The sequence below is a fragment of the Sturnira hondurensis genome, unplaced genomic scaffold, assembly GCF_014824575.4.
Source record: "Sturnira hondurensis isolate 20B ecotype Veracruz unplaced genomic scaffold, ASM1482457v3 Scaffold0009723, whole genome shotgun sequence".
Taxonomy (NCBI): domain Eukaryota; kingdom Metazoa; phylum Chordata; class Mammalia; order Chiroptera; family Phyllostomidae; genus Sturnira; species Sturnira hondurensis.
The window spans coordinates 227,939-255,416 of NW_028082354.1; the positions used below are offsets into that span (position 1 = coordinate 227,939).

The following is a 27,478-nucleotide window of genomic DNA, read 5'->3' on the forward strand; positions in this document are numbered from 1 at the left end:
AGAAGGGGAAAAGGTACAGAAAATAAATAGCGTAGATGGCAGGCAGAAAATAGATAGGGGGAGGGCAAGAATAGTATGGAAAATGTAAAAGCTAAAGAACTTAAGACACATGGACATGAACTAAAGGAGGGGAATGTGGGAGGGAGAGGGTGTGCAGGGTGGAGGGGAATGAAGGGAGGAAATGGGACAACTGTAATAACATAATCAATAAAATATATTAAAATACTTTGAAAAATAGAATATTGCTTTGAAGATAAAATCAAGAAAGAAAAGCACTCTATATCCTTAAATGTGGGGACGTTCCAGTTGATACTTGAAGAGCCTTTTTCTTCCAGGTGGGTTATTTTCTTGTTTTCTTGTTTGTTTTGTTCAAACAAAGTTTATACCATTAATGTAGAAGATACTATATTGACTGCTTCCTCTTCTCCATAAAGGATACCATACAGTTTATTGGTCTTTCCTTTCATGGAACCCTAAAATGTTAAAGCTACAATGGGATATGCTAGTAGAATATTATAGTAACTAAATCTTTTAGAAATAATTATCTTTTCTCTTTAAAACATAAAAATTAATGTAATATGCTCTTATAACCATTTTTAAAAATCAGAAAATACAAATAAGTAACAAACTTGAACATCAGAAATTAAAAAAAGATAGAACATTTTTAACACCCATGGTATAGCCTTTTAGGTTGTATATGTGTAATTTTAACAATAAAATGAATTATACCAATTTAAAAATTACCTTTTCCCATCTTTACATCATGGACATATTTCTATATTGCCCCCTCTTCTTCAAGATCACTTGATTTTCTTCTTCATTACACTGTCATGATGTACAATGATTTATTTAACCAATATCCTATTTTAAGACATTTGTTTCCAGTATTGCAGTGAACATCCTCTTTGTTATCCTGTTTCTTTACTATGAATTATAAAAATTAGAATTGGATAGATAGGAAATAAGGTTGGTGAGTTTACATTCTTGAACTCTTGTTACTCCTTTATATTATCCAATTTGATAAGAAAAAGGATCTTTTTGTTTTGGTGTATTCCTTTAATTATGAATAAGGTTGAGTTTTCTTCATATGCTTATAGTATTGATAATTCCTTATTGGTTAGTCACTTTAACTAACTCAAGAGTTATTTAATTATTAAAGATAGTAATGTCATAATGTTGCACATATTCTCAGCTTTAATATTTGTTTTATAATTGATTTGTTTTTTAATATCCACAAGTTTTTCATTTTTATATAGTCAGATGTACCAGCCTTCCCTTTATAGTTTATACTTTACACATTTTACCATAGGGCAAGCAATTCTAAGGGCCATAGATATGTGCCTACCTAGTATTCCTTGTAGACCATGCTTGAGGTACTTGGAAGCTGAGAATTCCCTACTAGGTCTGCCTCCATGTCTTACAAGGGCATCTTTCCTGGGTCTGTTCTCCTAAGGAGGGGACTGTGCCATAGGTGTGTGCTACCCATACATCTAAGGGGAGGTTGTGTGGTGGGAGAAATGTGTGGGTGGGGTTTGGATGTGTTGATTGAGTTGTCCACGGATACATGGCCAAGGCTCCTAGACACTTAGGAAGGAGTGGGGTCTTGAGGGCAAGGAAGAAAAAAGGGGATTGTGAGTTTACATTTCTATTCTTGCATTGCAAATTTGGGGACAGACCTGTTTCTAACAGTAATGTTTATTATTTTAATTACATTTATTTTTTTCTTTTCTCTTTTTGTTCAAGTACAATTGTCTCCATTTTACTGCCACCACTTTTCTCCCACCCCACATATCCCCACCTCCCATCCTCAATCATACCCTCCTTTGGCTCTGTCCATGGGTCATTTATACATATTCCTTGATGACCCTTCCCTTTCTTTTATTCATTATCCCCCTCCTCCCCTCCCCTCTGGTTACTGTCAATTTGTTCTTTATTTCAATGTATCTGGTTATATTTTGCTTGCTTCTTTCTTTTGTTGATTAGGTTCCACTTATAGGTGAGATTATATGGTATTTTTCTTTCACCATCTGGCTTATTTCACTTAGCATAATGCTCTCCAGTTCCATCCATCATGCTTCAAGAACGATAGGAGCTCCTTTTTCCTTTCTGCTGCATAGTACTCCATTGTGTAAATGTACTGTACTTTTTTGCTCCACTCACTTACTGATGGGCACGTAGGTTGCTTCCAACATTTGGCTATTGTAAATTGTGCTGCCTTGAACATTGGGGTGCATAGGTTCTTTGAATTGGTATTTCAGGATTCTTAGGGTATACTTCCAGCAGTGGAATTGCTGGGTCAAGAGATAGTTCCATTTTTAGTTTTCTGAGGAAATTCTATACTATTTTCCACAGTGGCTGCACCAGTCTGAATTGCCACTAACAGTGTACCAGGGTTCCCCTTTCTCCACAACCTCACCAGCACTTGTTGTTTGTTGAATTGTTTATGAAGGCCATCTGACCAGTGTGAAGTGGTATCTCATTGTGGTTTTAATTTGTATCTCTTTGATAGCTAGTGATATTGAGCATCTTTTCATGTGTCTCTGGGTCCTCCGTATGTCCTCCTTGGAGAAGTGTCTGTTCAAGTCCTTTGCCCACTTTTTAATTAGGTTGCTTGTCTTCTTAGAGTGGAGTCATAAAAGTTCTTTGTATATTTTGGAGGTTAAACCTTTGTCTGAGGTATCATTGGCAAATATGTTTTCCCATACAGTTGGTTCTCTTTTTATTTTAATGCTGTTTTCTTTAGCCATGCAGAAGCTTTTTATTTTGATGAGATCCCATTTGTTTATTCTTTCCTTTATGTCCCTTGCTCTAGGGGACATATCAGTAAAAACATTGCTGTGTGAAATATCTGAGATTTTCCTGTCTATGTTCTCCTCTAGGACTTTAATGGTCTCACAGCTTATATTGAAGTCTTTTATCCACCTTGAATTTATTTTGGTGTATGGTGTAAGTTGGTGCTCAAATTTCATTTTTTTTGCACGTCACTGTCCGGTTCTCTCAACACTATTTGTTGAAGAGGCTATTTTTACTCCATTCTATGTTACTGCCCCCTTTGTTAAATATTAATTGACCCTAGAGTTTGGTCAATTAATTGATCATTGGTTTATTTCTGGGCTCTCTATTCTGTCCCATTGATCTATGTGTCTGTTCATATGCAAGTGCAAGACTGTTCTGATGACAGTGGCCTTGTAATATAATTTGATGTCAGGTATTGTGATCCCTTATCTTTTGTTCTGCTTTCTCAAAACTGCTGTGGCTATTTGAGGTTGTTTATGATTATATATAAATTTTGAAGTGTTCTATATTTTTGAAATATGTCACTGGTACTTTAATAGGGATTACATTGAATCTGTAAATTGCTTTGGGTAGTATGGACATTTTGATGATGTTAATTCTTCCAATCCATGAGCATGAAGCATACTTCCATTTGTTTGTGTCTTCCTTAATTTCTTTCTTCAGCATTGTGTAGTTTTCTGAGTATAGGCCTTTTACCTCTTTGGTTAGGTTTATTCCAAGCTACTTTATTTTTCTTCTTGCTATATCAAATGGGACTTTTTAAAATTTTCTGTTTCTGATATTTCATTGTTGATATATAAAAATGCCTTCAATTTCTGAGCATTCACTTTGTATCCTGATGCTTTGCTAAATTCACTATTAGGTTGAGTAGTTTTTTGTTGGAGTCTGTAGGGTTTTCTATGTACACTATCATGTCACCTGCAAACAATGACAGTTTTACTTCCTCCTTTCCAGTTTGATGGGTTTTATTTCTTTTTCTTGTTTGATTACTCTGGCTAGGACTTCTACTACTCTGTTAAATAGAAGTGGTGAAAGTGGACATCCTTGTTTTGCTCCTGATCTTAGTGGGAAAGCTTTTAGTTTTTGCCCATTTAGTATGATGTTGGCTGTAGGTTTTTCAAAATGGCCTTTATTATGATGAGATATACTCCCTCTAATCCCACTTTGCTGAGTGCCTTTATCATAAATGGGTGCTGTACCTTATCAAAGTCTTTTTCCAGCCTTGGCTGGTGTGGCTCAGTGGATTGAGCGCGGGCTGCGAACCAAAGAATCACGGTTGGATTCCCAGTCGGGGTGCATGCCTGGGTTGCAGGCCAGTTCCCATCGGGGATGCATGAGAGGCAACCATACATTGATGATTCTCTGCCTTTCTCCTTCCCTTTCCCTCTAAAGATGGATAGATAAAAATCTTAAAAAAAAAAGCTTTTTCCATATCTATTGCTATTGATCATGTGATTTTTGTTTTTCCTTTTGTTTATGTGATATATTACATTTATTGATTTGCTAATTTTGTACCATTCTTGCAACCCTGGAATGAATCCCACTTGATCATGGTGTGTGTTCTTTTTAATGTGTTGCTGGATGCAGTCTGCCAATATTTTGTTGAGGATTTTAGCATCTATGTTCATCAGCGATATTGGCTTTTAGTTATCTTTCTTTGTTGTGTCTTTATCTAGTTTTGGGATTAGGATGATGCTGGGCTCATAAAAATAGTTTGAGAGTCTTTCTTTTTTTTGGGATATTTGAAATAGTCTGAGAAGGATAGGGGTTAGCGTTTCCTTAAATATTTTGTAAAATCTCCTGTGAAACCATCCAGTTCAGGGCTTTTGTGCACCAGGAATTTTGTGATTACTAGTTTGATTTCACCAGCTGTTACTGGTCTGTTCAGGCTTTCTGCTTCTTCTTGATTCAATTTTGGAAGATTATGTTTTTAGAAATTTGTCCATTTCACCCAGGTTTTCAAATTTCTTGACATATAGTTGTTTGTAGTAATTTCTTAAAATCCTTTGTGTTTCTTGGTGTCAGTTGTAATTTCTCCTCTTTCATTTCTGATTATGTGTATTTGGGTCTTCTCATTTTTTTCTTGATGAGTCTGGTCAAAGGCTTCTCGATTTTGTTTATGTTTTCAAAGAAACAGCTCCTGAATTTATTGATCCTTTGGATTGTTCTTTTTGTCTCTATGTAGTTTAAATTCTACTCTGGTCTTGATTATTTCCTTCCTTCTACTCATTCTGGGCTTTGTTTATTGTTGTTTCTCCAGTTCTTGTAGATGTAGGGTAGGTTGTTTATTTAAAATATTTGTCTTTTTAAGGTAGGCCTGTATCACTATGAACTTCCCTGTCAGGACTGCCTTTGCTGTGTCCCATAGGTTTTGTATTATTGTGTGTTCATTTTCATTTGTTTCCAGGATTTTTTTTTGATTTCTTTCTTGATCTCATTATTAGCCCATTCATTTTTTAATAGCATGCTATTCAGTCTCCATGAGTTTGAATGTTTTTGAGTTTTTTCCGTGAAGTTGGTTTCTAGTTTCAGTCCCTTGTTGTCTGGGAAAATGCTTGATATAGTTTCAATTTTCTGGAATTTGTTGAGGCTTGTTTTGTGTCCTGTCACATGGTCTCTCTTTGAAAATGTTCCATGTGCATTTGACAAGAATGTGCAGTTTCCTCTTTGGGATGAAAGGTTACACCCTAAATCAAATGGATTTAACAGATTATAGATAGATAGATAGATAGATAGATAGATAGATAGATATAATCTGTTAAGTCCATTTGATTTAGGGTGTTGTTCAATGCTGCAATATTCTTGTTGATATTTTGTTTGGAAGATCTATCCATTGTTGACAGTGGGTGTTAAAATCCTTTATTATAATTGTGTTTCTGTCTATATCTTTCTTGGGATCCTCTAAGATTTTCCTTATATATTTGGATGCTATGTCAGGTGTATATATGTTTACAATACTTATGTCTTCTTGATTGATCCTTCCCTTGAGTATTATGAAGTGTCCTTCTGTGTCACTTTTTATGGCCTTTGTTCTGAAGTCTATTTTGTCTGATATAAGAATTGCTAACCTGGCTCCCCCCACCCAGTCCATTTGTTTGGAATATTTTTTTCCATCCCTTCACTTTTAGTCTATGTAGGTCTTTTGTTCTGAGGTGAGCCTCTTTTAGGCAGCACTTGTGCAGGTGATGTTTTGTTATCCATTCCACTACCCTGTGTCTTTTGATTGGAGCATTTAATCCATTTACATTTAAGGTTATTAATGATAGGTACTTTTTTTATTGCCATTTTACCCCCTTTGTACCTGTGTTCCTGTCTCTCTCTCTCACTGTTTTTCTTCATCTTCTTAAAGCAGTCCCTTTAGCATATCTTGCAATGCTGGTTTGGTGGAGGTGTATTCTTTTAGCATTCTTTTTCTGGGAGACTCCTTACTTCGCCTTCCATTTTAATAGAGAGAGTTGCTGGATAGAGTAGTCTTGGTTGCAGGCCTTTGCTTCTCATTACTTGTAATATTTCTTGCCATTCCTTTCTGGCTTGTAGTGTTTCTATTAAGAAGTCGGCCACTAGCCTTATTGGGGCTCCCTTGCATGTTCCTTCTTCTTTCTCCTTTACTGCCTTTAAGATTCTCTCCTTGTCTTTAAATATTGCCATTTTAATTATGACGTGTCTTGGAATCAGTATCTTTGGATTCATCTTCATTGGGACCTTCTGTGCTTCCTGGACTTGTGTGATTTTTTCTCTCATCAAATTAAGGAAGTTTTCATTCATGACTGTTTCAGATAGGTTTTCTATCCCCTGCTCCTCTTCTTCCCCTTCTATTATCCCTATGATATGGATATTATTAGGCTTCATGTTGTCCTGAATTTCCCTTAACCCATCTTCATTTTTTTAAATCTTTTTGTTCACTTTCTTTTTGCTCTTTCTGGGATTATTTTTCAACCTTGCCCTCCAGCTTGCTGATTTGATCCTCTGCTTCCTTCATCAAGCTGTTTTTAATTCCTTCTACTGTGTTCTTCAATTCAGAAATTGTATTTTTCATTTCCTCTTGGTCATATTGATAGTTTCTGTGTCCTTTTTCATGTTGATATAGTTTGCAGTAAGTTTCTTGTAGTTTCCTTGTAGTCTTTATTAATTCTCCCTGGGCTCATTGAGTTTCCTTATAACCATTATTTTGAACTCAGTGTCTGATAGTTTACTTGACTCTATTTCATTTAGCACTGTATCTGAGGATTCCCCCTTTCCTTTTGATTGGGGGTGTTTCTTTGTCTTCCTGTTGTTTGTGAGACTCTTCTTGTTCGCTTCTACTTCTTAAATTGATCTATTTTGACCCCCTGAGTTTGTGGTGTGAACTTCTGTGACAGGAGACCTGTGATATTCAGTGGTGCAGTCCCCTTGATTTCCTGAACTTGGTGCTCTTGGGATGCCCTTTATGCTGTTTATGTTGGTTCTTTGGATGTAATTGGGTTTTGATTGTAGTTGGGTTGTGCTTTTGTGGGTCCTTCTCTCCAGATGGCTTACTGAGGATCACTCTGCCCACCACATCTTGTATGCTATTGTACAGGTTCTGCCAGAACAAAATCACAAAGCCCAGGAAACAAACTCACACCCATAAAATAACTACCTCCTGGAATCCTAGTATCAACAGGAAATGAACCAGTATTAATAAGGGTGTAAAGAGATTAAAACTATTATAAGAAAGGAGAGTGAGTATAGATGACCTACTGAAAGAAAGATGATTTTGAGAGGGTAGAAGGAAGAGCACTAATAGGAGTTAGAAGTTGGAACAGTGCAAAGATAGAAAGTAAAATTTACATCATTAATAAAAAAGGGAATGAAGAAGGCAGATTGGAGTATGAGAAGGGAGATGTATAGTATTAGGTTTAAACAGAAATTAAAATAAAGTAAAATAAACTGAGAGAGAGAGAAATAAAAAGGAAGGAAAAAGGTAAATAAATAATAAAAATGTAGGAGCCAAATTGGAGAGAAAGATCCATCACTGCACAACAAATGAACTAAAATTAAAATAGGTAGTATAGGAATAAGAGGGAAAAAGGAGAAAAAGAAAAGCTTCAAAGATGTCTAGAGAAATGGGAAGTGATTTTGAAATGATAGAGGGAGAGGGAATACCAAGAGTGAGGAATGAAAAGTAGGCTAAAACAGAGAAAAAATAAAATTTGAGATAAAAAGAAAAATATAAAATATAAAAAGGAGAACAAAGAAAAAATAAAAGGATAGGACAAAGAGAAAAAGAAGAAAGAAAAACAAAAGAATCAGGCTAAGACAAGGCAAAATTAAAAATTTGAGACAAAAAAAAAGAGTAGGGAGGGGGACCGGTAAAATTTGATATTTGATAATACAAAAGTAGTGAATATCTAGAGATAAAATTGAAGAATGCAACAACAACTAACCTATCCGCAACCAATGAGGGAAAATTGCTAAAGGTTCAGAGAGAATGCAGGTATTTTAAGAGTAGGGAAAAAGGATATGAGATGACTATTGACAAGAAAATTGGTTTTGAGAGCCTGGATGGGGGAGAAGTAGTAAGAGTGTGGAATGGAAACAAGTTGTAGCAAGAGAGAAAAAAATAAATGAAAATAATGACAGGAAAGAAGAAGGTAAAATGTGGGGTAAGGGAAGGGAGGGACAAAATATGTGAATTGAAATGAAGTATAGTATGAAATCTAGTGACTTAATATCCATGAACTTGATGGATAAGAAATGAATGTTAAAAAGATATGCAGGAAAGAGAATATCTGTAATCATGGAGAAGACCATAGTTGATTTCATCCTGGTAGCCTCTAGTATTTACCACTGTTTTTTCTTTCGGGATGTGCCTCTGGTCATGTCAGATATTGACCCTGTCTGAGACTTCCAGGGATCTACTTTTCCTGGCTATCTCATTCAGTTGTTAATCTGGTTACTCTGTACTCAGCAGTCAGGTTTAAGTATCACAGGGCCAGGGTAGAATTCCTCCTTGGGTCAGGGTTATTGTTTCCCCTCAGGCTGCTGTTCTTCAGGGAAGTGGTCTGCCTGAGCAGGATGGCTGTTGCAGTCCGGGGGATGACTCAGCACTGGGATCCCAGCATCTACTCTCTCAGTTCTCTCTCCAAAGGTTCTGTCCCCAGTCTCTCTTCAGGCATCTCTAGCCCACTCTGCCTGCCCCCCTTTGCCAAAGCCCCAGGTAAGTGGCTGCAAATGAAAATTTGTGTTTTGGCCCTTTAAATGGCCCTTTGCATCTGTAGCCATCTGTCTTTGACAGAGAGCAACCCTGCTCCTTTCTGGGCATCCATCACAGCTGGATGTCATCTCTGTACTTCTTGGGCTCTGGTGCTCTAGGCTGGGGATCCCAGCTTAGGGTTTAGACCCCACTCTTCCCAGGAGATCTAACTGACTGCTTAATTATCCCTTTGGGTGCTCCTGCCTGTGGGTGCCCAGCCAGCCCTCTTGAGTCTCTGCCACACTCCTTGCCAGTCAGGTTGTCCTGAAGTTGATTCTTCTGTCTATCCTAATTACGTTTAAATTTTGAGTCCTTCTTGCATTTCCTTTGGGATGAGCCATGGAGGTCAAAACCAACTTTCACCCCCAAATGTCACTCCTCTGGTTTTATAGATGGGAAAACTGAGACTTAGGTTGTAATTTTTCCAGTTACTGGGCTGGCTACTGTGAGAGTTGTCTGTTACTACTGGCAGACTAGTGTTTATTCCTTTAGGCAGATAGATCTTGACTTTTGGGTCTGGTACTAACTGGCCCTTCACATATTATATAGGACAGATCTCTGATTGATTAAATTAGAATCCTACCCACCCCTACTCATGTATGCAATCCTTTTGCTCAGCTAGCTGCATTTTACAGGTTTTGCACCTTGTGGCCAAGTTTAGACCCCATTCTGAGTGCTACAGGCTGACTGTTGCCTCTGTTGATAAAACAGTCAAAACTCTACAGCCCTTTGTCATAACTTCTTCTCCTTAAGTTCTAGCTAGAGCCCAGCAAATGGGACACAAATGTCTGTAGAAACCCAGTAAAGCACTTCTACTTTACAAAGTTTGCATGTTTTTGTCTTAAGGCTTCTGACCAGCTGTTCAGTCACCCTACCCCAACTCCCTTGAGATGCCATAATCATAGCTATTGGTAAAAGTCTGAGATAATTTGTCTGCTTCTGAACACAGGTTGCTTATTATGTTGACCTTGGTTTATTTTTCTCTATTTTTCAGAAATTCACCTAGATTTGAGTCAATATTTTATCTTGTTTCTACTTTTAATCATGTACTGCATACTCCAAAGATAGTTCAACCTAGCAAGTATTACACTGATTTTCAACTTGGCAGGTTTCTTTCTTTTTTAAATCTTTAATGAAAGGCTCTGGCTGGCATGGCTCACTGGATTGAGTGCTGGTCTGCAAACCAAAGGGTTGCCAGTTTGATTCCCAGTCAGGGCACATGCTTGGGCTTCTGGCCAGGTCCCCAGTAGGGCGTGCACCAGAGGCAATCACACACTGCTGTTTCTCTCCTTCTCTTTCCCTCCCTTCCCTCTAAAAATAAATAAATAAAATATTAAAAAAATAAATCTTTAATGAAGGAAAGCCCTATTTACTCTACTTCCCCAAAGATAGAAATGGCAATTTATATGGTTCAGGTGGTGAACTCATTAATGAAAACTGTCAAAGTGTAGTGAGCTTTGCGATTTTTAATATACGTTGCATCAGTTGATGGGGGTAGGGGTTGTCATAGGAAATTCTTCACAGTTTCTTTTGTAATTGAGTTATCATGACTCTAATATTCTGTTAGATCTTCATAGTGCAAATTTTGGTGAACTAATCTGAATGTCTAGAGAACTCTACTGCTATCTCCAAGGTCTGTCTTAGCCCTTGGGGCTTTTTGCTGTTGCCTTCATTCTTAACCTGTGATGGGGTCTTAGAGGTGGTATTTTTGTTTATTTTGCTTTGTTTTTGTTTGTTTTCAGTTTAGGGGTAAGTTAGACACAAAAGGCAATAGCACAACTTTTAGTTAATATGCACATGGCACTATGATTTTTTCTTATAAATCTCGGATAAGATTGAAATTATAGAAATATAGTCAAAATGCTCTGCACAATAAAGCAAAGGAGAGCAGAGATGTAAGGGAATAACAAAAACAGTCATTATGGCTAGGGCAGGGGAGGAGTGGTGGGGGATAAATTCAGACAACTATACTTGAACAACAATAAAATAATTTAAAAGAAAGACTAAAATATATGCATAAGAAGGATTTTGATCCAGCAAAGCTTTCATTTAGAATGGAAGGACAGATAAAGTGCTTCTCAGATAAGATCAAATACAAGGAGTTCATCATCACCAAGCCCTTATTATATGAAATGTTACAGGGGCTTATATAAGAAAAAGAAGATGAAAAATATGAACAGTGAAAGGACAGCAAACTCACAGTTATTAACAACCACACCTAAAACAAAAGCAAACCTAGAGGACAGCTAGATCAGGAGTGGAATCATAGAAATGAAGATCACATGGAGGGTTAGCAACAGGGGAGTGGGAGGAGGAGAAGTGGGGAGAAGGTACAGAAAATAGCATAGACAGTAGGTAGAAAATAGATAGGGGGAGGGCAAGAATAGTAGGGGAAATATAGAATCTAAAGAACTTGAGACACGTGGTTATAAACTAAAGGGGGGGAATGGTGGGTGAGGGGTGTGCAGGGTGGAGGGGAATGAAGGGGGGAATAGAACAACTGTAATGGTATAATCAATAAAATATATTAAAAAAGAAGGATTTTGATAGCAATGTCCCTATCTTCCTAGTAAACTATACATTTAAAAAATGTTATTGGTGGGGAGTGACTAGAGCAATACTTCTTCCAGAAGGAGAAGTGTCTCCAGTCCAAACTAGCCTGTCATCTAAGGTTCTTAGAATCCTGTTATATTATATTTGATCTAGTACAGCCTGGCAAATCACTTACCCTGCAGTGGCCTTACTGAGTGATCATTTCAGGTATCCCGAATCCAGTTATCTGGAAGTAGTGCTTTCTGGAGTGGGGCTGCCTGAATCTGACACTTGACTAGCTGTAGTTACAGCCTTGGGCAGATTATTTAACCCTTCTGTACATTAGTTCTCTCGTCTGTGAAATGGGGATGATGGTACCTACCCCACAGGACTGTTGTGGTGTTAAAATCAGATAATATGACACATGTGTACTACTTATTATTCTACTAGCACATTATTGGTGCTCTTACCACTATTGATATTTCATTTTCATGAAGATTGAAATGTTTGAAAATGTTTATTTTGAGCTGAAATCTGTCTTTTTATAATCTGTAACCATTGTGTGGCACAGGAAGAAGAAAATTTTTAGCCCTTTCCCTACTTGCCAGCCTTTCAGATATTGGACAAGCAAGGTTACAAGTATGAAAGTGTGTTGTAGATCGTAAAGTGCCATGCTACCTCCAATTGAGTATTTAATATTATCACTATATCATAGTCCACATTATAATTATTATCTAACTTATTCCTTCTACTTGCCACATCTTATCTTTTCAGGCTAATTATCTTATGTTCCTTCTTTTTTTATTTTTATTTTTATTTTTTATTTAACTCTTGTTCAAGTACAGTTTTCTTTCTTGTATTCCCAGCCCCGCCCCCCCAGTGCTCCCCACCTCCCTCCCATCTCTGCCCCCCACCTTAGTTATTGTCCATGTGCCCTTTATACTTGTTCATTTGAGTCCTTCCCCTTTTCCCCTGTGATTCTCTCCTCTCTCCCCTCTGGACCCTGTCAGCACATTCTGTATTTCAGTATCTTTGGTTACATTTTGCTTGCTTGTTTGTTTTGTTATTTAGATTCCTGCTAAAGGTGATATCATATGGTATTTGTCTTTCACTGCCTGGCTTATTTCACTCAGCATGATGCTTTCCAGTTCCATCCATGATGTTGCAAAGGGTAGGAGCTCCTTCTTCCTTTCTGCAGCATAGAATTCCATTGTATAAATGTACCATAGTTTTTTGATCCAGTCATTACCGATGGGCATCTAGGTTGCTTCCGGCTCTTGGCTATCTTAAATTGTGCTGCTATGAACATCGGGGTGCATAGGTTCTTTTGGATTGGTGTTTCAGGGTTCTTAGGATATAATCCTAAGAGTGGAATTGCTGGGTCAAAAGGCGGATCCATTTTTAGTTTTCTTAGAAAGTTCCATACTGTTTTCCATGGTGGTTGTACCAGTCTGCAATCCCACCAACAGTGAACTAGGGTCCCCTTTTCCCCACAACCTCTCCAGCACTTGTTGTTTGTTTCTTTGTTTATGGTAGCCATTCTGACTGGTGTGAAGTGGTATCTCATTGTGGTTTTAATTTGCATCTCTCTGATAGCTAGTGATATCGAGCATCTTTTCATGTGTCTCTGAATCCTCTGTATGTCCTCCTTGGAGAAGTGTTTGTTCAAGTCCTTTGCCCATTTTTTAATTGGGTTGCTCGTCTTCTTTGAGTGGAGTCGTGTTATATTCCTTCTAGTGTTTTTCATATAACAAGATTTCTAGAAACTTAACCATATTAGTTGCCTTACTTGGGATATGCTCTAGCCTTTTCATTTCCCCTTAAAACATGTCCTCCAGGGCTTTCAGTCAGACTAGTGCAGAGCATAATGTTAATATAATATTTACCTCCACTCTCCTTTAAAAGTATATGTACTTTGTTGATAAAATATTGTGTCCATTTGAGGGAATGTTGTCATTCTGTTGGCTAATGGGCTTCTTCAGATGAATTCCCACTAAACATAGTAAACATTCTGAAATTTGCATTCACTTATTTTTCATCAGTATATTTTGAGCCTCCCTTTTTTGTGCCAGGTGCTGTGCTGTATACTGGAGCTACAATGGTGGGTTCTACCTTTGTCTCTATTACATTTCAATACCTAGTCCAGTCTGTTGATATTTTTCTATTCTAGTTCCATTTGAAAACATGTTGGCTGTGTCTCTATGTTTTATGCCATTCATAAACTTGATGAACATGCTTTGCCTTCTCCAACTTGTTAGGTTAAAAATGTTATTTCAGAGTGTCCAGTACAGAATCCTGAGATAGGCAACTATATCTCTACTTGTGAGGCTGACATTGATCCATTAGTGCTCTTTAAAAAACAAGCCTTTTTACTTTGAAAAATTATAGATTTAGAGGATTTTGTAAGGAAATATATGGAGATGTCCCATGCACCCTTCCCGTAATGTCTCCCAAGTACAGTACACTATCAAATCTAAGATATTGGTTCTGGCCAAGATGGAGGCATAGGTAGAAACCCTTTGCTTCCTCACACAACGAAAAGGAGGATAACAACCAATCCAAAATCAATAAACAACCAAAAGCACCAGAAAATCAAACTGCATGGGACTCTGACAACCAAGGAATTAAAGAAAAAAATCAACCAGAACAACCAGACCCGTAAGGCAGTGGAATGTACAGGCCAACTCAGAAAAAACATGGTGAGGTGGGAGACTGTGGGGGTGGGGCTGGCTGCCAAACTCAGTGGGCTGTGGGGGAGGGGCTGACTTAAGGGGAAAACTGAGACTCAGAGCTGCCTATGGGCTTTGGCTAGGGTTGCCCTTGGTGGGAGAAACTCCCAGTCTCACACGTTGAAAAGTGCGCTACAGATGAGCAAGTTCAGATTCTGTACTGGACACTCTGAAATAACATTTTTAACCTAACAAGTTGGAGAAGGCAAAGCATGTTCATCAAGCTTATGGATGGCATAAAACATAGAGACACAGCCAACCTGTTTTCAAATGGAACTAGAATAGAAAAATAGATGAGCAATAGAGCTGCAGTGTTCCCTCTCTGGCCCCTCCCCCATAGGCAGTGCCAGCATAGCAAAGAGGGTGGCCTTGCCCTGGTGAATACCTAAGGCCCCGCCCCCTTGCAACCTATCAGCTGCACCAAGACAAAGAAATATGGACCAAATGAATGAATAGTGTAAAGCTCGAGAAAGAGAACTAAGCGATGAGGAGATAGCCAACCTATCTGGTGTAGAATTTAAAGCCCTGGTAATCAAAATGCTCACAGATATGATTGAGCTTGCTGGAAAAATGAAAAAACAAATGAAAGATACCCAAAGTGAAATAAAGCAGAATATTCAACAGTGATAGGAAGGAAACCAGGATTCAAAGCAGTGATTTGGAACAAAGGGAAGAAATAAACATTCAGCCAGAAGAAAAGAAAGAAACAGCGATTCAAAAAAGTTAAGAGTCCTCTGGGACAATGTGAAACATTCCAATATCCAAATTATAGGGGCGCCAGAAAGAGAAGAACAACAGCAAGAAATTGAAAACTTATTTGAACAAATAATGGAAGAAAACTTCCCCAATCTGGTGAAGGAAATAGAGTTCCAGGAAGTCCAGGAAGCCCAGAGAGTCCCAAACAAGTTAAACCCAAAGAGGAACACACCAAGGCACATCATCATTAAGTTTCCCAAGATTAAAGACAAAGAGAAAATCCCAAAAGCAGCAAGAGGAAAGGAGAGAATTCCCTACAAAGGGGTGCCCCTTTGAATACTAGCTGATTTCTCAAAAGAAACCTTGCAGGCAAGAAGGGGCTGGAAAGGAGTATTCGAAGTTGTGAAAGGCAAGGACTTACATCCAAGATGACTCTATCCAGCAAAGCTGTCATTTAGAATGGAAGGGCAGATAAAGTGCTTCACAGATAAGGTCAAATTAAAGGATTTCATCATCACCAAGCCCTTATTATATGAAATGTTAAAGGGACTTATCTAAGAAAAGTAAGATAAAAAATATGAACAGTAAAATGACAACACACTGTCAACTATAACAAGGGGTGTAGAAATGGGGGAGGGAGGCTGGAAGAACTGGGGTGGCGGGGAGGGGTTGGGGGAAAAGGCAGAAAAGTGTACTTGAACAACAATAAAAAATGTAAAAGTAAATGAAAGTACACTTTGGGATTAAAAACAAAAACAAAAACAAATGAACATAATAGAAAAGAAAAACAATGAAAACAAAGACTGAACAAACAACCAGAACAGGAACAGAATCAGAGAAATGGACAACACAATGAGGGATTTCAGTGGGGAGGGGGAAGGGAGGAATGGGGGGAAAGGTACAGGGAAGAAGAAGCATAATTAGTAGGCATAAAATAGACAGGAGAGAGAAAAATGTTATAGGAAGCAGAGAACTCAAATAACTTATATGTACAACCCATGACATGAACTAAGGGAGGCAGAATGCTGGAGGGTTGGGGGACAGGGTGGAGGGGGGATAAAGGGGGAAAAATTGGGAAAACTGTAGTAACATAATGAATAAAAAATGCCTGCCCTGGCTGGTGTAGCTCAGTGGATTGAGCGGGGGCCTGCGAACCAGAGGATCTTGGTTCGATTCCCAGTCAGGGCACATGCCTGGGTTGCGGGCCAGTTCCCTGCAGGCCAACTCCCAGCAGGGGACGCACGAAAGGCAACCATACATTGATGTTTCTCTCCCTCTCCTTCCCCTCTAAAGATAAATAAATAAATAAAATCTTTTAAAAAAATGCCTGAAATCTAAAAAAAAACCCCAAGATATTGACATTGGTACAATCCATAGAATTTAAATCAGATTGTATGTGTTTAATTCTATGAAGCTTTATATGTGTCACTCTGTGTGACCATCATCATGATCAAGATAACTTAAATCTGCCATCACTATAAGACTCCCTTGTTCTTCCCCTTTATAGCCACATCCCTTCCCCCTCTGCATGCCTACCTCCTAGCAACTGTTTTCCATCTTTATGTTATTTCTTGAAAGTCACACAAAAGGAATCATGCAATTTGTATCCTTTTATATTGGCTTTTTTTTTACTCATTGTAATTTCCTTGAGGTTCATCCAAGTTGTTACATTTAATAATCCCTTTTAATAGTTGATTAGCATTCCATTAGCATTCTTTTTAAGTATGGCTATTCAGTCAGTGAGAAATCAACCTACCTGTATAACAGGGTGGGATACACCTCACTGTCTCATGTGAATGTATTCTATAGGGAAAATGTGTTCAATAACTTAAAACTCAGTGACACTTAGTGGCTTTACCTCAATTGACAAGTCTTACTACCAAATCACTGCTCATAATAATTAGTTTAATTTTTCATTGTAATCTGTTTTTCCATCAAGATCAGCAGCCTTGATTTCTGAGCTGTTTTAGGAGTGTCTGGCTTTTGGAAATTGGGCTGTTGTAATTGGTCTTTCCTTTTCAGAGATTACCAGTAGTGGCTTCTAAGTAAGGAATATTGGTTGCCTCAATACCATGGAATATCCTTGATGTAGGTCCACAGGTCCAAATTCATTTTAAACTGCTTGCCATTCTAAATATCTCAGCATCTCTTGGGCTGACAAACTGTTGTTCATATTTGTGCTACTGTTTCAAATTTGAAAATTATTCTTACCATTTAAGAGGGAATAGAAATAGAAACTAAGTTATCCCACTGGTGTTCTTGCTTGCTCACTTGCTCTCTTTGTCACTTGTTGACATGTATCTTCTACTTAGAGTCAGTAATCTTACCTTGAAAAATATGAGCTTGCTATATCTTCATTAATTCCTGTGTCACTACATTGTGCTCCTTAGTCATTTCTCCTTTTTCCCTCAAGATCATGGGGAATTGATGATATTATGAGAATTTTTTCCCAAACATTTTTTTAATTCCTCAAACAGTAGTCCACTTAAGAGTCACTGTGGTATCTTGTAGAAACTTTCATTTCTAACATCTGAGCAATATCTTTGTAGCTATAACTTTTTTGTCCTTGATCATTATCCAATAGTACTTAAGATGACATGGCCGTATTTCCTAAAGTTTCTTTCACTTCTACTTTTGCCAATCAGTTCTTCTTTCTTGGTCAAACATAGACAGAGTTGTAGTTCCTCTCATTGCTTCCTCAGCACTCAAAAGGATGAAATTTCCCTCTTATAAGTTCAGCACAGTCCTTCCCTTTTGATACATACTGTTTCCTGGCTGACACTCCCTTGTTAGATCTCCTGTGCCTTCCAGAACACCTGTTCTTTGCTTAAGAAGTGTCCATATAGTCTCAACCATTGTTCTAGAACTCTTTGCCTTGATGACCCTATTTTCTTCACTGCCCTCTTAAATGGAAGCTGCTCATTTCCCCATAATTCCTCAATCTCAAATCTAGCTTCTGGTGCCAGGTTGTTCAGCAACTTTCCTTTTCTTTTACTCTTTAATATGCATGCCATAGGACAGATTTTATGCCACCTCTTCATTGGCATAGACCAATCTCTAGGTTACTTATATTCTTTGAGGCCTCTGGCACCCAGCTCTGTATTCTGTGCCATCCTGACTTCTGGCATCATCCTAGACCATGTCATCAAAATCTCCAGCATAACACTTCCTCTACTTCCAACAATGTGACCTTCATTTTTGCTCAGCTTCAGCAACTTCTTTATATGGGCCACCCTCTGGGCCTTGTCACCATCTGGAACTGTTTTACCTCTGATATTTTAAATTTTGAAATTCTGCTTTTCAACTAATACCTCTAGCATTCCACATCTCCTATTCCCTTACTCCCACAGAACCTCATTTAAGGGACTTAAAGTGTCATTGACCTCATTGACACTTTAAGTCCCTTCTCTTTTCTTCCTGATTTCAGTCCTGCCCTGCTTCTATGGTCTTTCCCATTCAATCAACCATTTTCCACCCCCCACTGAACCCTGCTAGCCATTTGATATTAATTGCCACCAGTATCCTCAATTCCATCACGTCTCTTTTATTCCTCTGCACCTGCCCTGCCAATCCCCAAACCTAGATGGACTTTAGCATCTGTTTTAATATATCCTGTTCCCAGGCTTCCGAGTAGTACTCAGGAAAATTGTCTCACCATGGAGATTATATCCATGACAAGACTGTGATTTCTGACCACAGCTGGATCCTCAATGGCTGCTCCATAATGCTTTTTTATACATTCTTGGTTGGTTCCTTTTCCTGTTTCCCACAGCGTCTATTCTATTTTCTTAGCATGCCATTCTGGTCCTATCTCACTTGAGCAGATAATCTAGTTACATACTTCCCTGAAAAGACAGAGCCCATTGGCCACAAACTCTCTCTTTCTCTCAAAACATTTATTTTCATGGCTACTTTTATCTTCATTCTTTTTGTATCACCTCTTCCAAGGCTAACCAGTCTTTCTTTTCAACTATCCCCAATACCTCCTTTAAAGTATTGTTATTTTAATCTCTTCATTCTCTCTCTCATATCTTTAGTATTTTTGTCAATGAGTTCTTTTTCTTTTGCCTGCAAACATATCCAAGAATCCCCCTTTCACCTACTTCCCTCAAATCTTCTTTTAATTCTATCATTTTCATCTACTAATTGGGCATCTTTTTCCTTCATTTTATCTAAAAATTTCTTAAAAGTGCCATCTGTACTTCTTCATCTTTTTTTTTTTTAACTCATGAACTATGGCTTACGAACCCTTCCCTCTAGTAATAACTTAACTTTCATAGGTCAGCATTGATTTCAAAATTCAGATTAGGTGGATTGGATGTCTTGAGATACAGAAAACAGAGAAGAGAAAGGGATGTGTGTGTGTGCACATGTGTGTGCACACACACAGAACTGCCCATGCTTGTTTAGAGGGGAAATGAAGTGTGATGGAGAGTGTATGAAATTCAATACTATGACTTTCTTCTGTTTTAGGGAAGTTCATTGTATGATCTAACAACACTAGTTCTTTCTCTGTGCTTCTGTTCTCAACCATTATTCACCATGTTTCCATCATCTCATTTATTGAATTCTGTAAGAAAATACCACCTTTTTACTACAAATTATGATGATGATGGTGACAATAGTGGCCACCATTGGGCTGCTTAGTCTGTCCCATAACAGTGAAAGATACTTACATGAATTATAAACTTTAATCTTCAAAACAGCTTAGTAAAGTAAGTATTACATTTTAATACCCATTTTATGGATGAGCCAATGAAGGTTAAGAGAGGCTAAGCATCTTAACCAAGATCACGGGAAAAGAGGTAACACAGGGAGCTGAACCCTGGTCAGTCTGGCTTTCAACCTCTCCTGAACCACTACTCTACTGCTTTCTGTGGTCTACTGCCAGATGTCATCTCACTAGCTTTTGATGAAGATAACCGTGAGATCATATTTACTTTCTGGTGTTTCAAGTAGTGACTTTGTTACTACTACTCTGTTAAATCAGTCTGAGGGGACTTCTGCAGTCCTAGGCATGATTTCTAGCTCTTTTCTTCAGTGTTCTTCTGAAGAGTAGTGGGTATCTCTCTTCCACTATGGTTTTTATTTCTTTGTCAATTTTTGGTGATTTAAAAAATAATTTTAACAATTCTCTTAACAGTTTCCTTTAAGTCCACATTTGTCATGTTAATGTATGTCCAGCAATATCATTTCTTCTTGGTGTTTGTGAAATTTTCTCCTTCCCTTGTGAGAAGCCTGTCATTCTGAGATCTTAAGTGATTGTCCTGAAAAGCACATCCTATTCTTTCACATTATCTAAGTAACAAAATTTCCATTTCCCATTATCTTCCCTTCTAGTGAAAAGTTATGACCTTCAATAGGAAGAAGAGGTGAAAAGCTTCCACATGCCCCTGAAACTTCAGTTTTCTACCTAAACTTTCAAAGTCACTAGATACAGTCCAGGATATTCTAGGTTGTATAACTTGTTCCCACATCTAAGCATTTGTAGGACTAAAAATAAACTAGAAGGTGCAGTAGCATCCATGTTCATTGCATTGAGTCAAGATGTCCAAGACTGGAGAATGTGCTGGGACTGGGACAACAATAACAAAAAAGGCAGCCCTGCTGTTAATTGGGGTGAGATTACAGATACACATAAACACAACTGCAGAATTAACAGGAAACATTGCTTCTTTCATGCAGCAGATGTAAAAAACCATAAAGACACCTTCTTTCAGTGAATACTAGTTACTTGTCAACAATGTCCCAGACTCCCTCTGTTATTCCCAGCTATTACTGGGAAACATCCAATCCCAGTTTATCCCCACTTCTCCTAATCCTGCCTCAGAAATATAACGAATCCAGAATTGATCCCCGCTTTCCTTAGGCCCTCCTCAAAATCATTCAGCAAGAACCCAAAAGATGCTTTCCTTCTCTCTCTAGGTGAATAGCATCCCATGGTTCCTCTGGAGTGTCCTCTGTTATGGTGAGTGAATACCTCTGACTTGGTTGAACTGCAGGCTTGTTCTTCTGGTCTCTAGCTGACTGAACTTTAAATGTCATTCTTACATTGAGCTTCCCCAAAATAAAAATTAGGCCTATTTAATTATATTAAAGCCTGGCCCGGTTCCATATTTACTGCCTTGAGAATGAAGGCTCTCATCCCTTTCCTGGCTCATCCCAGGTATTGTGCTAATAACTGATTGATAAGATGCTATCTTAGCCTAGAATTAATAGCATGAGTGAAAAACCCAGAATTAGAATGATAGTAGGGACTTGACATACTTGGGTCATGGTGATACAAGTGATGCAGACAGTGAGCAGCCAGACAGTGATTCCAGATGGAAGTGAATGGTGAAAAAAGTGAGGGGCAGTCATTGGTTTAAAAATATTAAGAAAGTGTTTGAGTTGGGGTGAGGTAGAGGGGCGAGAGCAAATGTTTCTGGATAGAGAAGATGACTTGTGTAAAAGGATAGAAGCCAAAACAAACAAGCCATATTTGAACAACTCCTTGTCTTGAGATTGGAGAGGCAAAGAACAATAAAGTTTTCGTTTGTTGATCTTCTCAGTGAAGTATATGGTTTGAGGGCTGGGAATCTGATTAGGATTTAAGAAGAGACTATTGCAACAGGTGGCCATTATAGTACCATGAAAATACTCTAGAAGAGGGGAGGAACAGAGATCTATAGCAGTACCCACGACAAAGTGGTAAGTAACCATTTGGTAGCTTCTTATTTTATTTTTATTTATTTGAGGTGACTTTGGTTAATAAAATTATATAGGCTTCAGGTGTACAGTTTTATAACATATCAACTGTGTATTGTATTGTGTGCTCACCACCGTAAGTCAAATCTCCTACTATCACCATTTATCCCTCTTTACCCTTTCCTACCTGTCCCCATCCCCTTTCCCTTGAAGGACTTTACTTGTTACCTGTGGAGATGCTGTCGACTTCTGCTTGTATAGACCACTCAGAACAGGGAGATACTTCTTCCTGTTTGATTGTGGTTTTCCATTAGGAAAAAAGCACATTGATTTCCCAACTTAGAAGGTATCTCAGGACAAATATTACAAACCAGGTCAGTATCTTCCTCAGAATAGGGGATGGCAGGTGAATTCTATGTCAGAGTTACTCTAAAGATCTGTGCTGTTTCCTTGTGAGGCCATTTATAATACAGTTTATGTTCTTCCTGTTTGTAGACCATTAAGTCTATATTTTTTCTTGTTATCACCAAAACATGCTAAGGAATGTCTGTATTACATCATTTTGACTGAAACCAAAGCCTTAATTCTGCTGCATTGCATCAACTAGCACCTTTCTTATCTCTGGAAACTTCATTGAAATTGGTTAACTGGTTAGGTGGTAACTCTACCTCTTCTGAGCCCTTTATTTTCTCTTTGGATGTGAAACATGTTGCATTTTTAACTCTGGCTATAAAAATAACAATATTTTGTTTGTCAGTTTGCTTTTTTCATTAGATTCCATAGAAGTGAGATCATACGGTATTTGTCTTTCTCTGACTGGCTTATTTCACTTAGTATAATAATCTCCAGGGAGGAGAATGGGGTGGGGATAGATGAGGGTGGGCAAATGGGATAAATGAGGATGGAAAGATACTTTGCTGTTGGCAATGGGTGCATGATGCAGTGTTCGGGTGATGTTTTGTTGACTTGTACACTTGAAACCTGTATGGTTTTGGGAACCAGTGTCACCACAATAAATTCAACTAAAAATAACAATATTAAGTGTGGTAAATGTTCTTTTGTCTGGAAGAATATTTGTTCAGCAAGAATTTATTGAGCACCAGCTATGCCAGAAAATGCCAAATAATGTTTTGAATAATTGAGCTGTTTTTGTTGAATTAAAGCAGTAAACTACTTACAAGGTATGTTCTTTGGGAAAAGCTGTCACAGGAGGAGTACGTGAGAGGTTACTTCTTGAAAAGAAACTTAATTCTATCCAGTTTTAAGTGAAGTCAGTATGTTTTAGAAAAAAGTGTGCCTTGCCCATTTTTTAATTGGGTTGCTCATCTTCTTTGAGTGGAGTCGAGTGAGTTCTTTGTATATTTTGGAGATTAAACCTTTGTCTGAGGTATCATTGGCAAATATGTTTTCCCAAGCTGTTGCTTCTCTTTTTATCTTGATACTGTTTTCCTTAGCCATGCAGAAGCTTTTAATTTTGATGAGATCCCATTCGTTTATTCTTTCCTTTATGTCCCTTGCTCTAGGGGACGTATCAGTAAAAATCTTGCTTTGTGGAATATCTGAGATTTTCCTGTCAATGTTCTCTTCTAGGGCTTTAATGGTGTCACGGCTTATATTTAAGTCTTTTATCCATCTTGAATTTCTTTTGGTGTATGGCGTAAGTTGGTGCTCGAGTTTCATTTTTTTGCACGTAGCTGTCCAGTTCTCCCAACACCATTTGTTGAAGAGGCCGTCTTTACTCCATTTTATGTTACTGCCCCCTTTGTCGAATATTAATTGACTGTAGAGAGTTGGGTTTACTTCTGGGTTCTCTGTTCTATTCCATTGGTCTATGTGCCTGTTTTTATGCCAGTACCAGGCTGTTTTGATTACAGTGGCCTTGTAATACAGTTTGATATCAGGTATCGTGATCCCTCCTACTTTGTTCTTCTTTCTCAAAATTGCGGCTGCTATTCGGGGTCTTTTATGGTTCCATATAAATTTTTGAAGTGTTTGTTCTATGTCTGTGAAATATGCCAATGGTGCCTTAATAGGTATTGCATTGAATCTGTAAATTGCTTTGGGTAGTATGGACATTTTGATGATGTTAATTCTTCCAATCCATGAACATGGCAACCTAGATGCCCATCAGTAAATGACTGGATCAAAAAGCTATGGTACATTTACACAATGGAATTCTATGCTGCAGAAAGGAAGAAGGAGCTCCTACCTTTTGCAACATCATGGATGGAACTGGAGAGCATTATGCTGAGCGAAATAAGCCAGGCGGTAAAAGACAAATACCATATGATCTCACCTTTAACAGGAATATAAACAACAAAACAAACAAGCAAGCAAAATATGACCAATGACACTCAAAATACAGAACAGGCTGACAGGGTCCAGAGGGGAGAGGGGAGAGAATCATAGGGGAAAAGGGGAGGGACTCACATGAATAAGTATAAAGGACACATGGGCAATAATTAAGGTGGGGGGTGGAAATGGGAGGGAGGTGGGGAGCACTGAGGGGGGGCAGGGCTGGGAATATAAAACAGAAAACTGTACTTGAATAAGAATTAAATTTTAAAAAGTGTGCCTTGAAACAGACTTCTGTCAGTTACAGCTTTAATGAACAAGTAGCAATTTAGTGGTAGGCTTTGTTCTAAGCACCCTACAAATAATTACTTATTAATCCTCCCAGAACCTATGAGGTGGATACAATTTTCACCCCATTTTATAGATGAAGAAACTGAGTCATATGAAAGTTTAGTACTTTGCCTGAGGTTATAAGGCTATTAGGTCAGGATGTTGGGATTTGAATACAGGCAACCTGTTTCCACACTCTGTGCTACCTGTTTTAAGCTGTGAATAGGTTCTTTCTGAAGGACCTGAAATGTTAATTTAAGTGGATTTATCATGCCCCATGAAATCCTGCTTATGCTTTGATGTGTTTATTGAACTTCTTTACCTCTGTATGAGAATGGTTTTCTACCAAACTGTAATGCATATTATGATAAATTCTGAATTAATGGTACATATTTTTAAAGTTTTAGGTTTTTTGCTGTTTTTTAAAAAATATGGAACGCTTCATGAATTTGAGTGTAGTCCTTGTGCAAGGGCCATGCTAATCTTCTCTGTATCATTCCAATTTTAGTATATGTGCTGCCAAAGTAAGCACTTTTATGCTGTTTTTTTAAATACATACTATGTGCCAGGCACATGTCTCCAAGGCTGATTCTTTTAGCCATCACACTGTTCAGGTCCATAAGCCCTCTCTTCCATTGCTCCCTTAGGAGCAGATTCCTACAGACCCAATATGGAATGACTTTATCTTGCCTCAGTCTATTAGTGACTAAGTCTAAGCTCATGGAAAAACCTTTCTTGAAGTATATCACTATGTACAATGACTGAAAATTGTGCCACTACAACAAAATATACTTAGCAGCAGGATTGAAATAGACTCTTTAACAGTCTTGTGTTTCTTGTTCCACCTGGAAGATGAATACACAGGATCATACTCCTCACCTTAACACCAGGAATATCAGTGTTACAAAGGGCCTGACAGATCTGCTTGGGATTGCTTTAATGATTTGTGAGGTTTGATTTGTCCTCAAGGACATGCGTTTTTTATCTTTTTTAGAAAGTCTGCTTTATTGACACATAATGATATACCATAAATGGCACATATAAAGTGTACAATGTGTTAAGTTTTGTGATGTTTTGGAATATGTACCCACCTGTGAAACCATGATCATAATCAAGATAATGAAAACATCCATTACCCTAAAAAAATTCTTCTTGGTACTTTATTAATTCCTCCCTTTTCAGCCATCCCCCATCCCCCACTCCATTGGCTTTCTATCACTATGTTAATTAGCATTTCCTAGTATTTTATGTAAGCAGATCATGCAGTACGTAGTCTCCTTTATTTGGCTTCTTTCCTTCAGCATAGTTATTTTGAGATTTATCAATGTTGTGTGTATAAACAGTTCATTGGCTTTTTTTAAAGCCCGTTGTATGGACATACCACAATTTACTTATCCATTTACCTGCTGGTACACATTGGAGTTATTTTCAGTTTTTAGCTTCTATGAATAATGATGGTATGAATGTTTGTGAGCAGATCTTTTATTCGTATGGACAGGCTTTCATTTCTCTTGGGTAAATAGCCAATATAGGAATGACTGAATCATACAGTAGATGTATATTTAACTTTTTAAGAATGTGCCAACCTATTATCTAAAGTGGTTGCTGATGGGAATGTAAAATGGTAGAGTCAATGAGTTTGCCTTGCTCCACATCCTTGCCTGTACTTGATAAGGTTGAATTTGATTTTAGCCATTCTACTAGGTGTATAGGTATATCTTATTGTAGCTTTACGTTGCCTCTTATTTTTAACTTGTGTCATTATGTTTAAAGTAGATTTTATAAGCAGCATATAGTATATAGGTTCTTGCTTTTTAAATCCCATGTATAGATTTCTGGCTTTAATTGGTTTGTTTATACTCTTTACATTTAAAAACAGTTTATTTAGATATAGTTTAAATACTATACAATTCACCTATTTAAAGTATATAGTTTAATGATTTTATTATATTCAGAGTTGTACCAACAGTTACCACAATCATTTTTAAACATTTTTATCACCCAAAAGGAAACTCAGTATCTATTACCAATCAATCTCACTCCCTCACTTCTACCCCAGCCCTAAGCTACCACTAATCTACTTCCTGATTCTGGAAATTTTCTTTAAGTGAAATCATATTATATGTGATCTTTTGTGACTGACTTCAGCATAATGTTTTCAAAGTTCACCCATGTTGTAGCATGTAAAAGTGCTTCATTTTTTTTGGCTGAATAATATTTTATTGTGTAGATATGCCACATTTTGTTCATCAATTGATGGACTTTTGGGTTGCTTCCACTTTTTGGCTGTTATGAATGATACTACTATGAACATTCACATATAAGTTTTTGGGTGGCTAAATATCTTCACTTCTCTTGGCTATATACTAAGGAGTTAAATTTCTGGGTCATATTGTAACTCTGTGTTTAATATTTTGAGAAGCTGCCAAACCTTTTTTTCTAAAGCAGCTGCATCATTTTACATTCCCAGAAGCAATGTATGAAGGTTCCAATTTCTCCACATTCTTGCCAACATGTGTTACTGTTTTTCATGGGATGCCTTTCAATTTATTTAGGTCTTGTTTAGTTTGTTTTAGGAATGTTTTGGAGATTTAGAGTACAAATTTGGTATGTTTGTTAAATTTATTCCTAAGTATTTTGTTATTTTTAATGGTATTATAAGCACGACTGTTTTCTTAATTTTATTTCAAATTGTTTGTTGGTAGTATATAAAAATGCTATTGATTTTTTTAAGATAGTGACCTTATGTCCTGCAGCCTTGCTGAACTCATTTATTAGTTCTAATTTTTTTAAGTTAATTCCTTAGGATTTTGTGTATACATGATCATGTCATCTGTATTTACAGATAGTTTCACTACTTATGTTCCAATTTGGATGCCTTTTATTTATTTGTCCAGCCCAATTGCCGTAGCTAGAACTTCCAGTACTATATTGAATAGAGTCTGACTGTACATCTCATTTCTTTTTCTGATTTTAGGGGGGGAAGCATTCAGCCTATCATCATGATGTTATGATATTAGCCATGATGTTAGCTCTGAATTTTTCATCATTTGTCCTTAATTATGGCAAGGGAGTTCTCTTCTATTCCTAGTTTATTTATGGTTTTCTCATAAAAGGGTGTTACAGCCTCTGCCCTAGGAGTGACCTGGGGTTAGGGTGATCGGGGCCCAGTATTCTTATCTTGCTGAGCCTGGAGTAG

General features: G+C 37.7%; 1 protein-coding gene and 1 non-coding gene across 3 annotated transcripts in view; one reads left to right on the forward strand and one right to left on the reverse strand.

Moving 5' to 3' along the window:
* The window catches only part of CLCN5 (Cl-/H+ antiporter 5), a 185,753-nt gene that overhangs the window by 35,707 nt on the left and 122,568 nt on the right, over positions 1-27,478 (forward strand). The gene's annotated exons all lie outside the window — the stretch shown is intronic.
* LOC118994908 (U6 spliceosomal RNA) lies at positions 24,705-24,811 on the reverse strand. The gene has a single exon (XR_005068161.1). It is a non-coding gene; the product is annotated as a U6 spliceosomal RNA (small nuclear RNA).